At 40.0% G+C, this 17558-nt stretch overlaps 1 protein-coding gene across 3 annotated transcripts in view; it reads right to left on the bottom strand.

The window, feature by feature from the left end:
• The window catches only part of trappc11 (trafficking protein particle complex subunit 11), a 973608-nt gene that overhangs the window by 619979 nt on the left and 336071 nt on the right, over positions 1-17558 (bottom strand). The gene's annotated exons all lie outside the window — the stretch shown is intronic.

Below are 17558 nucleotides of genomic sequence, written 5' to 3' on the forward strand. Positions count from 1 at the left end.
CTCCGCTCTCTTCCGCAGTGAACCTTTAGTCTTATTTTTTATTAAAATAATCACGAGCACCTGGAATACCCTTTTCTATTTGCTTATTCAAGAAGCTTGTGCGTACAGTAAATGAAACGAGTTTTCAAAACATTGACAGATGCGCGAATTGATTTATTTAGACTAGTTTGATCACATTATCTTTTTTTGCCACTACTTAGTTGGCTGGTGGCTACTCATACTTAGTCGCATTCATTAGATATGTAAGTGTTGCAAGTTTGTCATTGAATAATATAATCCACGTACCACGTTGGGCCGTGCAAAACTCAAGTGTAAATCTAGCAAAGGAATCTGACTGGTCTCAAAGCTGTGAACGTGAAAGTGGCCGGAAAATGATGTAACGAACGAATGTGGAAAGTTTCTTTATTTCAATTAATTGATCAAATCATTTTAAATGATATATATATTTTTTCAAATAATTGATTAATTTTAATGAAGAAAATCAATTTATTCTCTGTTGAATATTGCGTTCGTTGTTAACGAAACATAAGTAACCTTTTTGCATAAACTCTGTGATTTAATGGCTAGGAGTGAATCAGTGGTCAGCCGAATAAACAGCAACAAAAATGCAGGTCACCTCAGCCATATAATAGTAATGACCTTCGTCTAGTTCTCAGACTCAGTTCTGGGGACTCCATGTGACTGCAGGCTTTTGTTCCAACCAAATTCTCTTTTAATTAGACTCCTAGCTTAATTAAGCAAGCTGTGGTTTCCTAGATGTTTTGGGGTCAATATAGAAAAATCACAAAACTAAGTTTGGTTAATGAATGTACCAAGCATTTGTGCATGTCACAAGAGAATTGTGTTTTTTCTTAACCTTGAGTTTAAGATTTTCATCATCATGATTTTTATTATGTTTTTCCTAGTATTCTGGTTATTTAATCCATTTCTTTATGAGTATGTTAGTGGTCTGATGTTGAAGTACTTGCCATTCAGCATTCAGTGTCTGCTCTGCTCATTGTTAATTATTATTATTATACAATTATGGGAGCAAATTACACAGAAAACAGCCAAATTTATAGGAAAACAATAAAAGCAAGTTAAGCATTTAAAGCTATGGCAAAAATTCTAATATTTCTAAACTTTTTATATTGTAAAAGAAACAAAAACAAAATTGTTCTTTTCTGAATACAGAAAGGAGAAGAGAAAAAAGGAAAACTTAATTAAATTACTTATTATTTATCTGATGCCTTTATCCGAGGTGACTTACACCAGTTGTTCTTTAAGTTGGAGCACAGGAAGGGTAAGTGACTTACTCATGGTTGCACAGTGTCAGTATCAGGATGTGAAATTACAGCATCAGGTTTGAAATCCAAAGTCCATTAAATAACATTATTCTGAGGTAATATGACTCACTGATCAGAAAACTGGTTGGAACAGAAACTTGCAGCTATGTGGGGTCCACAGGATTGAGTTTAAGAATCACTGCTTACTTGTATGTGAAATACTTCCTGGTGCTCTGCCAGGGTTGCTTTCTGACCAGTACCTTGCAACCCAAAAGCTGGGTGAAGCAGACAAAGAAAATACAGACAATTTCACTGTTTTAATCTGTGAACTCATTGGATTCGTTCACTTGAGCTAAATAGGGGCACCAATCAAAACATTACCTGCATTCTCCCAGTATGTGGACTGCAACACCCGGGGAAATAAGACTATTGATTTACTGTATGCAAACGTTAAAGACGCATACAGCGCCACCCCGCTGCCTGTGCTTGGGAAAGGAGATCATAACCTGGTTCTGCTTCAGCCTCACTACAAACCAAAAGTGAGAGTCCTACCTGTAACCACACAATCATTCAGGAAGTGGACCCCGGAGGCTGAGAATGCTCTGAGACAATGTTTTGGAACTACAGACTGGGATATCCTGCAGGGATCACATAGTGAGAACATTGAGGAGGTTGTTGACTGCACTACTGACTACATCAACTTCTGTATGGACACTGTAGTTCCAGTAAGAACTGTACACTGCTATGCTAACAACAAGCCATGGATTACAAGTGACATCAAGGGCCTTTTGAACCAGAAAAAAAGGGCTTTTAAAGACGGTGATCAGCATGAGCTAAAGCGCGTGCAGAAGGAACTCCGAGTCCAGCTCAGGGCGGCGAAGGAGCAGTACAGGAGAAAGCTGGAGCAGAAGTTGCAGAACAACAGCATGAAGGAAGTGTGGGATGGGATGAAGATCATCACTGGCTGCAGCTTGAAGCGGGGTACCACCATCGAGAGAGACGTGAAGAGAGCAAACCAAATGAACATCTTCTTTAACAGGTTTGACCACCCTAACCCACTCTCACCTTGGAGTACTGCACTCTCTACACATCCTTCTGCTGATACCAACATAGGAGAGACATCCCCACCCACAATTACAGCAGCGCAAGTGAGCAGAGAGCTGAGGAAACTTCGTGCCAGCAAAGCAGCAGGTCCAGATGGAGTATCGCCACGACTGCTGAAGGTCTGTGCATCAGAGCTGGGGGGTCCTCTACAGTGCATCTTCAACCTGAGCCTGGAACAGGGGAAAGTCCTGAGGCTTTGGAAAACATCTTGCATCACCCCAGTCCCAAAGGTATCACGTCCTGGTGAGCTGAATGACTTCCGGCCTGTCGCTCTAACATCACATGTGATGAAGACCATGGAGCGGCTGCTGCTTCACCACCTGAGGCCACAGGTCCAACACGCCCTCGACCCTCTGCAGTTCGCATACCAGGAGAAGGTGGGAGTGGAAGATGCCATCATCTATATGCTACATCGATCCCTCTCCCACTTGGACAGAGGCAGTGGCGCTGTAAGAATTATGTTTCTAGACTTCTCTAGCGCCTTCAACACCATCCAACCTCTGCTCCTTAGGGACAAGCTGACAGAGATGGGAGTAGATTCATACCTGGTGGCATGGATCATGGACTATCTTACAAACAGACCTCAGTATGTGCGTCTCGGGAATTGCAGATCTGACATTGTGGTCAGCAACACAGGAGCGCAGCAGGGGACTGTACTTTCTCCGGTCCTGTTCAGCCTATATACATCAGACATCCAATATAACTTGGAGTCCTGCCACGTGCAAAAGTTTGCTGACGACACTGCTATCGTGGGTTGCATCAGGAGTGGGCAGGAGGAGGAGTATAGAAACCTCATCAAGGACTTTGTTAAATGGTGCGACTTAAACCACCTACAACTGAACACCAGCAAAACCAAGGAACTGGTGGTGGATTTTAGGAGACCCAGGCCCCTCATGGACCCCGTGATCATCAGAGGTGACTGTGTGCAGAGGGTGCAGACCTATAAATACCTGGGAGTGCAGCTGGACGATAAATTGGACTGGACTGCCAATACTGATTCTCTGTGCAAGAAAGGACAGAGCCGCCTGTACTTCCTTAGAAGACTGGCATCCTTCAACATCTGCAGTAAGATGCTGCAGATGTTCTATCAGATGGTTGTGGCGAGTGCCCTCTTCTACGCAGTGGTGTGCTGGGGAGGCAGCATTAAGAAGAAGGATGCCTCACGCCTGGACAAACTGGTGAGGAAGGCAGGCTCTATTGTTGGCATAGAGCTGGACGGTTTGACATCCGTAGCAGAGCAACAGGCACTCAGCAGGCTCCTATCAATTATGGAGAATCCACTACATCCATTAAACAGTGTAATCTCCAGACAGAGGAGCAGTTTCAGCGACAGACTGCTGTCACTGTCCTGCTCCACTGACAGACTGAGAAGATCATTCCTCCCCCAAACTATGCGACTCTTCAATTCCACCAGAGGGGGTAAACGTTGAACATTATTCAAGTTATTGTCTGTTTTTTACCTGCATTTTTTATTACTCTTTAATTTAATATTTTTTGCTGCTGGAGTATGTGAATTTCCCCTTGGGATTAATAAAGTATCTATCTATCTATCTATCTATCTATCTATCTATCTATCTATCTATCTATCTATCAATCTATCTATCTATCTATCTATCTATCTATCAATTGATTTATTTAAGCCTGATTGTGAGTATTTCAACCATTTAAAGGCTACTTCTGTACATTTTCTATGTAATTGTTGTAATTTCTGTATAATTATTACAAGTACTATTGTTAATTAATTTTAGTTGTAATTTACACCATCCCACAAACCAATGGGACTGAAAAGAAAGAAAAACTACAGTGTATTAGGGCATGTTCTGCAGCTGTTAGTGGTAGTTAACAACACTGCAATATGACACAGAGCCCTTCAGTAATCAGTCAAGTGCTGGAGAAGACTTTGAAATTTTACACCTTTCAGACCAACATAGTACAGAAATTTGTACACACCTAACTATTACAAAATCACATGACGTTGAGCTCTGAAAGTCCTTAAAGTACTAGTGTCCAGTACATTACTTGGTTACAATGTTAGTTATTTTTGTAGGTAGCCAGTTTAATAAGTTTCACACAACTTGGAAAGAGGTTTGGGGGCAGCCGCCCATATACTTGAATTTGGCTGCCAAAAATAAGCGAAGGTTGTGGTTCAGTGTTACAGATTTCAGTCCAGAACAAGAACAAAGCAAACATGGTGTTTATATAGAGGGAAATGGGAAATGATGTTATCAGGCAGGAACCGGAGGTGACATGGCCAAAACAGGAAGCAACATCATTGGGGCTGGAACCAGAAGTAACGTCTTGGGACTGGAGCCGGAAGTGGCATCGTCGGACCCAAGCAGAATTTCCCATGAACAGTCTGTCAATGGAAAATAGCAAGGAATTGTGCACTCTGCCATCCCCTGGTTTGGCGAGGAATTACCATGTTTTGAGTCTTTTAGCTGCACATGTGTGACACCAGTTACCTGCAGGTCATATACCAATATTTTTGGCAGGGGCAGATATAGGAGGGAGTAGCACCCTGGGCTTGAAAAACCGTTCAGGCACCACCTAGGTTTTCCGAGAGAACTACTGTATGTATAATGCTTGTGCTTAGAAGTTGATGAGTCTTGAGTAAGCACAGCAGAACAAGAACCGCAAACAGAAACAGCCCCTGGGCTTATGAGTGGTATAGGCAGAGAGCAGAGAATGCAATGTCAAAACATAAAATTACACTTGATATCCTTCAGAGCAAGTATGCCCTGTCAAATATTAAAAACAAAAGAGTCTGATTCATTAACTTTTTCAGAGAGAAAAAGAGAAAGGGAAAAAAAATCAAAAACTTTATTCTGGCACATTATTTTCTCAGCATCAGCTATTTTTAGCACATAATACTAAGAAAAAATTAAAACAAAAATAAAAACAATTAAAATACATTTGAGAAATGTAGTAAAATAAAATAATAAAAACACATCAGCTGTTTAGTTCTCAAAAGTTTGCAGAGTCTAGGCACATGTGACAAGCTAAGAATAAACTTCACCTGTTGCTCAATGGACCCACTGCCAACTCAACAACTGTACAAGATGCAATTTGAATTCTTTCATTGCCAAAATTACCTTTCCAAACCATGTGATTTGTAGACAACATTTTATTCAGGTATGTAGACTTCCATAAATCAAAGAAAGGCTTTATTTTCAAAAATGATTTCTCACTTTTGTGCTAAGTGACAGGTAAGTTGTTGTCAAGAAAATGCAAACATCTGAGAAATAAGCTTGATATATTTTTCACCCCTGATCTCTAGTTCATAAGGCATTTCAAATAAAGTTTTTTTTTTATCAGTACATTTCAACTACAGGCTTTTGAATTATGTACAATAAGTGTAAGGAAAGCCAACACCTCATCATGACTGGAATCAGCTCACAAGTGCACCCTGTAATTTGATTCCAGCATGATGGATGCGTTTCTGTGCATGTCCCATTAACAATTCCATCTAATATGCTGTCACATATGAACTTATCTTACACATTTACTATATACCCCAGAAAACCAGTGAACTGCAACTCTGAAAGTTGCCCAAAGCTCTAGTTACATCACACACATTCAGAAATGATGTCAGTTTAGCATTTGTGCAATAATCACCTTCATATGCTTCAGCATCAATAGAACTAGAAACTAAAACTAGCCATGTCTGAAAAACTGTCATTACTAAAATACATCAAATCACTTTCTTTATGACACTCTTTCAATTGCAATAGCTCGTAATCAGCCCTCCCTGCCACCATTAACGCTGCATCAACAGCTGCCCTCCATTACTTGCTGCAGTTCACTGGAGACATGTAAATTTGGAATGATGGTGTGTGTGCGTTAGTGAGACTAGTGTTAGATGAGCAATAACTGTAAAGGGATTAAAGAGGACTCAATTGGCCAGTCTAGTAGCAAGAATTTTTTTTTGAAAAACAAAGAACATATATTTTTTGATACATGTTCATTAAGTTTGGAGCCCCTGTAACCTACAGGGCCCATGCATAAGTTCGTCCAAGATTTTTATAATCCATGAGATAATGCAAAATTTTACTTTAATGTGTATTTCCTGTCGCAGAGTCAGCAACAATTGAAACAGACATCCTGGCAATCATTTCTCATAGTACTTAAGTTAGACTGTACATCAGTAGCATTAACTTCCATATGGTGTACAATTCATAAGTCAATTTACATTAATTTATTTTGATGACTCTGGGTGTTGGGCAAGGTCATGGGGTCCAGTGGCTGTGGGGCATACAATACAATACAATATAATTTATTTTTGTATAGCCCAAAATCACACAAGAAGTGCCGCAATGGGCTTTAACAGGCCCTGCCTCTTGACAGCCCCCCAGCCTTGACTCTCTAAGAAAACAAGGAAAAACTCCCCCCAAAAAAAACCTTGTAGGGAAAAAATGGAAGAACCCTTGGGAAAGGCAGTTCAAAGAGAGACACCTTTCCAGGTAGGTTGGGCATGCAGTGGGTGCCAAAAAGAAGGGGGTCAATACAATACAATACACAGAACAGAACAAATCCTCAATACAGTATAAAAATAAAAAATTTTAGAAGTACAGAGCAGAATTTAACAGTAGATGATATCATATAATATGATTTGGGGCATCTGTTGGTGAAGAAAGATTCACTGATCTTGATTTTGCTGACGATGCTGTGATCTTCATGGGGTCAGTGGAGGCTCTGATCAGGGCTCTCGAGAGACACAGCGAGGAGTCTGAGTGTTTGGGCTCACAAGTGTCCTGGATAAAAAACAAGATCCAGGACTTTAATGACCTATTAGGCACAGTCATCAGCAGTGTGTCTGTCTGCCAAGAGAGTGTCAACCTTGTCAAGAAATTTACTTACCTCAGCAGTGACATTCATGTCTCTGGTGACTCTTCCTATGAAGTCAGTAGATGGATTGGGAGAACATGGGGGGGCGGTTATGAGGTTGCTTTAAAGGGGTGCGTGGCGCAAAAGGACGAAGGTCCAAGTTTTTAGAGTCCATGTGCTTCCTGTCTTGCCATATGGTTGAGAGACATGGATGCGGTCCAGTGACCTGAGACAAAGACTGGACTCCTTCAGTACAATACAATACAATACAATTTATTTTTGTATAGCCCAAAATCACACAAGAAGTGCCGCAATGGACTTTAACAGGCCCTGCCTCTTGACAGCCTCCCAGCCTTGACTCTATAAGAAGACAAGGAAAAACTCCCAAAAAAAACCCTTTGAGGGAAAAAAAATGGAAGAAACCTTGGGAAAGACAGTTCAAAAAGAGACCTCTTTCCAGGTAGGTTGGGCGTGCAGTGGGTGTCAAAAAGAAGGGGGTCAACACAACACAATACACAGAACAGAACAAATCCTCAATACAGTATGAAAATAAAAATTTTACAAGTACAGATCAGAATTTAACAGTAGATGATATCACATAATATGATTTGGATTTGTTTAGAGTCCTGGAGACCTCAGCCATCAAGCTGCCTCCCCCATTTGGCCATTCCACAGCTGAGTCAGCGCTGGGCCAGCCAATCCGATGAAAGGACCCCTCTACCCCATGATTCCTGTGATCCTCCATCAGGGATGACTTTACCTTAGGCAGACAAAACAACTTGGCAGGGGGGCTGTGGCACCAAGTGCCACATTTGAGTACCGAGAAGAGAAACAGAATAGGTGAAGGTTAGTAACAAATTATAACTATCATGTTACTTATGTTTTAGTGCTAATGACTAACAACAGAGATGCAGTCTGTACAGTTAATCAGCAGCTCTAGTCAGGATATGCTAAACTGAAGTAGTGAGTCTTCAGCCGGGATTTAAAAGCTGAGACCATATGGGGCATCTCTTATAGTAGCAGGCAGACCATTCCACAGTTTTGGAGCCCTGTAACTAAAAGCTCAACCTCCCACTGTTATTTTATTAATCCTTGGAATCATAAGCAGACTGGCATCTTGAGATCTTAATGTGCACTGTGGTTTGTAAGTCATGATAAGTTCAGACAAGTAAGCTGGACCTTGGCCATTTAATGTTAAAAGGAGGATTTTGAAATCTGCCCTAAACATAACTGGGAGTCAGTGTAAGGATTTAAGAATTGGAGTTATGTGTTTGTATTTTCTTGTTCTTGTAATAATTCTTGCAGCAGCATTTTGGATTAACTGGAGGCTGTATAAAGAACAGTTTGAACATCCAGTGAACACCGCATTGCAGTAATCAATCCTACTAGAAATAAATGCATAAATGAGTTTCTCAGAATCCTGTTTATTTAGAAAGCGCCTTAATTTCCTAACATTTCTAAGATGGAAGAAACATGATTTGGACAAATTTGTAATATGCACTTTAAATGACATGCTAGAGTCAAAGATAACTCCTAGATTGCGGGCTGATTCAGTAAAATTAATGGTGATTCCAACTGACTTAAATGATGACAAAATATTGTTGTGATCGGAGTCATTCCCTCCAACAATTAACACCTCTGTTTTTAAGTAGTTCTTATCCATCCACTCCTTTAATTCACTAACACAACTAATTAAGGACAATATTGGAGAAACTTCATTTGATCTAAATGAAGGGTATAACTGGGTGTCACCTGCATATGAGTGAAAATTAACATTATGTTTCCTAATGATAGATCCCAGTGGAAGCATGTAAAGTGAAAACAGTAAAGGTCCCAGTACTGAGCCCTGCGGGACACCATATTGAACTTCGGTGTATAATGATGGAGTACTGTCAGCACATTTCTGTACATATTGGAATCGATTTGATAAATAAGAACTAAGTCGTGAGCACAGTGCCCGTAAGCCCAACATCATATTCTAGCCTGTGCAATAAAATAGAATGGTCAATGGTGTCAAATGCTGCACTTAAGTCTAACAACATAATTACAGTGGAGTTTCCTTCATCAGAGGATATCAGAATGTCATTTACAACCCGCGTTAGTGCCATTTCTGTACTATGACCAGTGCGGAAACCAGACTGGAATTTTTCAAATAAATTATAATGCGTAAGGTGTGATTGAAGCTGATTGGCGATCAGCTTCAGTACTGTGTTATTTCGGAGAATCCTTGGGTACCCCTGGTTTGACTTTGTGTTGAATGTGCAGTTGCTCACAGAGTCCTGAATGAGGCACATTGCCTGCATTGTAAGGGAGCATCAGTTACAGCACTACGGCCACGTGACGCGATTTCCAAAGGGTGATCCAGCTCGCAGGATTCTTATTTTTGGGACCTGAGCGGCTGGACCAGGCCAAGGGGACACCCACGTAATATCTGATAAATAGATAGTCATTTCCAGAGGATGGGACTAGACAGTGTGCCTGCCTTGGGGGTTACCAACCAGGATCCCAAGCTGTTTCGTCATGTACTGGGTGCGGCAACATGCTGTAGCAGTGCATGCTCCACAACCTGACCTAACCTGACCTGGAGCCATGAGGCTGCAATGCAACCACTGAAATAAAAAATAATATAGATCAACCACTACATAAAAAATTATAATTATAAAAAAAAAAACAACTACAAAACATGTGACACCGAGAGCTTTTCAAGTTCTTCAAGCTGTTTACTAAACTTACTTAGTCCAATGAATGTGAACTATGCCTGACAAGAAATAATGAAAAGGAGCCTCACAAGTCAAATATGGTTACACTACATAGCTGCCAATTAATGCACACGACAATAGTAATAGACAAAGAAACAGAATAGGTTGCTTTGGTAAATAGTGTTCAAGGCCAAAAAGCCATTATGTTACTGAACCAGAGGGACTGTTGAAACTCAAAAATTAATGGACATCAGATAAAAAGTGAGAGAAAATAGTTGCTTATTCAATATGAATTGTAGCTTTGCCAAAACTATTCTTTTACACAGAAAGGATTACACTAACATTTTGATTGATAAAATAATATGCTAGAGAAGTGGCTTGAATACAATGGTGAATGAGTAAGTGATTAGTAGACGGCTGATAAGCAGGAAATATTTAGAACAAGAAAGAACTGGGTTCAAAAAGATGGATGGTTAAATAACCGTTGCCTCTTTTCCCCCAGGACAGCTATTGAAAGCCTCTCTCCCTTTGAACCTCTCCATAGGGACAGGCTTCAGTTTTTGTCCAATAGTCACTTCATTTGGACTCACACAGATTCCTCTTGAATCCCATTACTTCATGAATCACACAGGTGACCATACTTTGCCTACTAGCCCCTCTGCAGAGTTTGGCTATTCAAACATTTTACATACATTACTTTCCTCTAGTCCATGAAGATGTTGATACTTTTTTGTGGAAAGTCATTCCACTCCTGTCTGAGGTTCATGATCAGCTGAACTATAGTATTCACTAGATATGGAAGAGGATCCAGATATTATCAAACAATATTCTACATGTTTTCAACTGGATTTAGGCTGTCCAGTAATTGTGATATGTTGTGGGACTTCCTTAGTGATGATAATGATATGAAGTTGTCCATTATCATGCTCAAAACCCTGTTTTTTATAGTACAGGAATGACAGTGAGGTTATCATTCCTGTTGAAATAAGTATTGAGTGATGTTAGTTCTCTGTATGATGTTCAGATTGGATATTCTATCAAATGCTATTTGCTATGGTTCCCCAAACCATGATGCAAAGTGTTGGTGGCGAATTACTTTAGACAATGGAATACTTTCTTTAGGGTTTCTGTGTTCCCAACTCTGATAATCAATCTGTCCCATGCTAAACAAATTCCCATCACTGAAGACAAATTAAAGCCTCTGTGCCAACAAGTGAGGTCTTTCACAACACCAGACAAGTGCTTGAAGTCTTTGTTAAAGTATATATTGTTGTTGTTGTTTTGTGTTGTGATTTACATAATATACTGGAGGCTCCAGTAAATGGTGCTATTTAAAAAGTTGGATGCTGGGAGGTGGTTGGAAACCCTGTTTAGAAAAGGTGTGAGGAAAAGATTGAGTGTTGTTACTGATCTCCTGCTTTATTGAAATGAATCCACATACAAATGCAACAAATTGGCGATGAGGATGGCACTTATGTAGTTGCACCCACATGCTGCTTTCCTGGAGTTCCCAACCTAAAGTTATGTTTAACGCATAGGAAAGGTTATTTTATAACTGCATACTTTCTTTCGGTGGGGATGAATTTCCTGATGAATGGAAAAGGGTGCTGCTGGTTCGCTGCTTAAGAACAGAAGGACAGAGGATTTACAACATGTTGTCACTGACACCTACTAAAGTAGCATATGTGCCTTAGAAACTTTCCTCTGCACACGGGTCTGTGCATCACATATGGTAATGTTTGCTTCTCGAAACTGACTTCACTTTAGATATAGCACTTGTCATTACCAGGCAAATCGAATTCACAATGGCTGAGGCAAAGGTGATTGCTGAAGGGGAAGCCAAACCTTTTGAATGCAGTACAGCCAAAGCACAAGGCAACACAAGGACTAGCACACTGATGATAAACCTACTAATGCTTCACACTGCTTCCACTATGGCTCTGATAAACATTTAGCAAACGAATTAACTGGCTAAAAACACAAAAATGTAGAAAAAAACAGACATTTCTTCAAAGTGTATCGGTCCACTTCAAAAACAGTAAGTGAAATTACTCAACCTGAAGTGTCTGTTCTCACTGAGAAAAGTAATGTTCCAGAGAATAAAAAAATTATTGCAATGTGAAAATCTCAGTTAAACCTGAGATTTTAACTGTTGAACTTTTAGTTGACACAGAGAACTGGGGACATACATATGTGTGTGGATTTGAGAGAGCCAAATAAAAAAGTTGTAGTGGACAGTTATCTGCTTCATTTTATTGAAGACATCTTGTCTGAACTGAGGGGATCTGTGATGTTTTCTGCTCCTGACCTCAAGAATTCATAATAATAATAATAATAATAATACATTAAATTTATACAAGGCGCCTTTCAGAGAACTCAAGGACACTGAACAAACAATAAATAAATAAAAGACACAATTATAAACAACTTAAAACATCAGAAAATCTAAAAATTAAAACCAAACAAAACCACTGTGATCATAAAGAAAAAGAAAAAGTCATTTTAAACAGATGCGTTTTAAGTTTACATTTGAAGAATGAATATGATTTGATGTTTCTGAGCTCGGTGGGTAATGAATTCCAGAGCTTGGGGGCAGAACGACTGAATGCTCTACTCCCCATGGTGGTTAGACGGGCGAGAGGGACGGTCAGATGGATGGAGGAAGAGGATCTAAGGTTACAGGAGGGAATGGCAACATGAAGAAGGTCAGACAGATATGGAGGGGCGAGGTTATGAATGGCCTTTAATGTTAATAGCAGAATCTTAAAATCAGTTTGAAACTTAATCGGGAGCCAATGAAGCTGCTGCAAGACCGGAGTAATATGGTGAATAGATGAGGATCGAGTAATGATGCGTGCTGCAGAATTCTGGACTAACTGAAGCTTATGAAGAAATTTATTAGGGAGACCAAAGAGGAGTGAATTGCAGTAGTCCAGCCGAGAAGTAACAAGACTATGAACAAGAATGGCAGTGATATTTGGAGTGAGGGAGGGGCGAATGCGATTACTGTTACGTAGGTGGAAGTGAGGTGATGTTATTAATGTGAGATTGGAAGGATAGAGTACTGTTGAGGATGACACCCAGACTCTTGACCTGAGGTGATGGGGAAACAACAGAGTTATCAATAATAAGAGAAAGATTATTGGTTTTAGATAATGATGATTTTGAACCAATGAGGAGAACCTCAGTTTTGTCACTGTTTAATTTAAGAAAATTCGAAGAAAACCAGGATTTAATTTCAGCAATGCAGTCAATAAGTGAAGGTGGAGGAAAAGAGGAGGTGGGTTTACTAGCAAGGTAGAGCTGGGTGTCATCAGCATAACAGTGAAAATTAATGTTATATTTACGAAAAATATTGCCAAGGGGAAGAAGGTAAATAATAAAAAGAATAGGCCCCAGGACAGAGCCCTGGGACACACCTGAAGTAACAGCAGTGGGTTGGGATGTGAAGGTTTTAAGTTGTATGAACTGAGTGCGGCCTGAGAGGTAGGATCTAAACCAATCAAGTGGAGTGTGGGTAATGCCAATCAAAGATAATCTATTAGTGCAGAGTGGTATGACAAATAGTATCAAAGGCCGCACTCAGATCAAGGAGGATGAGAATAGCAATTAGACCGGAGTCAGCAGCCATAAGGAGGTCATTGGTAATTTTAACAAGTGCCGTTTCTGTACTATGAAGAGGGCGAAAACCAGACTGAAACTTTTCATATAGATTATTATGAGATAAGTGGGTGTGAAGTTCGATAGCTACTATTTTTACAAGAATTTTGGAGATAAACGGCAAGTTAGAAATAGGGCGAAAATTATTGAAATTAGTAGGATCAGCACCAGGTTTTTTCAGTATTGGGGTTATAGCAGCAGTTTTAAAAGATGAGGGAATAATACCAGTAGTAAGAGAAGAATGAATGATGGCAGAAATGAGAAGGACTAAAGAGGGGAGGCAGGCTTTAACCAGAGCTGTAGGCAAGGGGTCCAGCTGACAAGTAGATAACTTAGATTTGCAGATGAGATCTGAGATTTCAGAGGAAGTGGGAAGCTGGAAAGAAGAGAAAGAGTAAATAGGCAAGTGTAGTTCAGAAGGAATACAGAGAGGATCTAGACCAAGGTGTTGATATATCCTTTGGATTTTCTCATTGAAAAAGGACATAAGAGAATTACAGAAAGCAGTTGAGTAAAGGTGAGATGGTAAAGTGTCTGGAGGTTGGGTAACATTATTAAGTAATGAAAACAAAGACTTGGTGTTACCTGTATTACAAGTAATTAACTGATTGTAATAGTTAGATTTGGTTTGGGCTATACAATCCTTGTAATATTTCTATCTGTCTATCAAATAGAGTGCATGATTTTTATACATCTCTTTGTGGACAAAGAGTCCAGATTTTTTATATAACCTTTCAAGTTGCCTGCCCTTAGCTTTCAGAAGCTGAAGATCAGGCATTAAACCAAGAGGCAGAACAAGAAAAAGATCTGGTTTTTAGTGGAGCAAGAGAATTAAGAATACTATTAAGACAAGTGCTATAATATGAGACCAGTTCTATGGGAGTGGATAAATTATAAAAGTCCATTTGGGAATCAATTCTAGAAGACAGCAAATTCAAGTTAATATTCTTAATGTTACGAAAGGCTATGAGATGTGGAAGCTTAGGAACAGAAAAGGTAAGTTTGGCATTGAATGAAAGGAGAAAATGATCGGTTATAGTGAGTTCATCTGCTGTAAGATTGAGAGGGACAACACCAGAGCAACAGATCAGGTTCAAGATATGTCCTTTACAATGGGTAGGAACATCAGTGTGCTGCTGGTGTCCAAAACTCTCCAGGCAAGATAAAAAATCTCTAGTGAGAGGGATATTGATATTGTCCAGATGTATATTAAAATCCCCCAGCAGAATTATATTTGGAGTAATTGTAGATACATGGGTAAGAAAGGTAGCAAAATCGTTCAAAAAATCGTTGTTTGATTTAAGAGGACGGTAGACAGTTGCAGTGATGGTAGGAACTGGCCCAGACAGCTGACCCACAGTTGATTCAAAAGAGCTAACAGCAGGAGCAGGCAACGGCAGGACTTTTCACTTCTCGCGATAAATTATCGGGACACCTCCTCAACGGCCAGAAGTACTGGGTTGACAAGTGTAAACAAACCCTGGGGGTGGGGGTCGGGGGGGGTGCATTCATTAAGTTATGAAAAGTTTTCAGGTTGCTGCCAAGTCTCGGTTAAGCAGAGAAAGTCAAACTTACGGTCAATAAGGAGATCCTGAATGACATGTCCCTTGCTCGTGAGTGAGCGGATGTTCAGTAGACCGAAGCTGACAATGTTGCTGTCACATTTGACAGTGGTGTTAGTCGACCGAGCTAAACTGGCCAACACGCTATGGTCAGCGTTCCTATCTGTGTTATGTGGAGGGTGCCGAAAATCAGACCAGAAACAGTTAATTCATTTCAAGGCGTCCAAAGAACAAACCGGTAAGTTTCAAACGAAACGGGAGTTAGGCTGAAGCTAAGTGCATACACAGCATACACAGCCACGCAGAGATGTCAGCAAAAATGGCAAAAAATACCATCAAAATCACTAGTCAAAAAAATGAAGTTCCCAAAAAAACATATCACCAACTTCAGCTACATGAAGAAAGCAGGAATCTGATAGCTTTCGTAACACATTAAGGCTTATACAGGTATGGCAGAGTACCCTATGGACTCCGGTAGCTTTTCAAAAGATGATGAGCACCATCTTAAAGGGTCTTCAATGTGTACAGTGCTGCCTTGATGACATAATTGTAAATGGAACTTTAGTAAAGGGGCATGACACTAATTTGAGTGCTGCACTAAGCAGGATTGAAAAAGTTGGACTAAAACTTAACTTTGAAAAGTACCAGTTTAGACAGACTAAACAACATTTTTGAGGCTATACAATTGCTTCAGATGGCTTGCTGCTATATGAAACTCAAATCTCTATGGATGTTACAGGACAACAATCATTTCTTGGCCTGATTTCATGGTACAGCAAATTCATTCCTACATTATGCCACACCTTAGCTGTATTCAACCCCAGGTTATCAACAGTTCTCTCAACAGATGCATTTGACTATGGCCTGGGAGAGGTTCTTGCACAAGTTGTTGAAGATGGAGCAGGACAGACTGTTGCCTTTGCCTCACATAGCCTCTTTGATGCTGAATGAAATGGCATGTGTTTGGGCTGCTGAGAAATGGCATACATGGCTATGGGGAAAAAAAGTTCCTTTTGAGAATAGATCATCAGGCCTTAAACACACTTCTGATAATAAAAAGAAAAAACCATGCATGATTGTGAATCGCAAGGTGGTCTGCCCTCTTACTCGAATTTGATTAAGATATTCAGTACAGGACAGAGTGTTTAAATCATGTCTCCAGCTGCCTTTCTAGACTGCCTTTACCTGATGTTGAGAATGCTCAAAAGGAGTCAATCGAATCTATAGCTGTTGTGTTAGCTGAGAGCAATATCCAAAGAAGAATTTATGATTATTTGCAAGTTTTACCCTTTACTTTGTAAACTGCATACTCATACAGTCACACAGGTCCAATGGAAAGGCACAGGACACAGATTAGACATGAGCTTGCTGTAGTTGATGTTTGCATCACTAGAGACACACACTGCTTGATTGCTCCTCAGTTACTCCAGAAGAGACTCATAGACATTGCCCATGAAAAACATCAAGGAATTGTTTGCACAAAACAATATCTTGGAGAATTATACTGGTGGCCAAAAATGGATCCACAAGCTGAAACTCTGATAAAGAACAGTCCCACATGCAGGCAACATGACAAAACTTGCATCATGTACAATGCTCCATTGTACCCTGTACCCCTGCCAAATACTGTTTGGTTAAAAGTTGCAGTATATATTGTAGGACCCTTTGAACTTGCTTCTCCTGATTGCAGTTACATATTCACTTTGATTAACTATTTTAGAAAGTAGCCTACAGTTGCTTTTTGTTGTAGAATAGATATGAAGACTGTGAGCTGAATACTAGACTCAGCTAAGAAGGGAATCCAAGTCAACTGGTATCAGATAAAGGACTACAGTTCATGGCACATGAGTTCACAGACTTTTTAAAACAAAGGAGAATAAAGCACTTGAAATCATCTACCCTCACTCCAATGGGGAGGTAGACAGATTTAACAGAGTTCTGAGGGACTGTTTACAAACTGCAACCATCCAAGCAGAACCATGGGAGTCATTCATCATCAGGCCAATGAGAACAACACTCTAGATTCTAAAATTACCTGTTCTTGCAGCCGATTCTGGTAATGTCACAACAGTAAAAAAAACATGACAAGATGAAGAGTTATGCTGATGTAAAAAGTTGATCAAAACAGGCTACATTTACAACTGGTGAAAGAGTGAGAGTAAAAAAAACTCTGGAAGGTTAGGAAGAGTGAGAATAATTGCACAAAACCTTAAACAGAAAAAGTATTTTCCAAACACATACCTTCTAGATGATGGTAGGTTGTGGAATGCTTCACATCTTTCAGCTTGGCCTGAAGGTTTACATAAAAACAGTTAAGAGGAATGGGAAGATAATGTCTCCACTGATAATACATCTCAGACTTCAGAAGGGACTAGCAGGCGAGAAGTCCAAATTAAAAAGCCTCCTTCATGGTCTAAGGACTATGAAATGTAACTCAATCATGT

This window comes from Erpetoichthys calabaricus, chromosome 5 (assembly GCF_900747795.2).
Source record: "Erpetoichthys calabaricus chromosome 5, fErpCal1.3, whole genome shotgun sequence".
Lineage (NCBI taxonomy): Eukaryota > Metazoa > Chordata > Cladistia > Polypteriformes > Polypteridae > Erpetoichthys > Erpetoichthys calabaricus.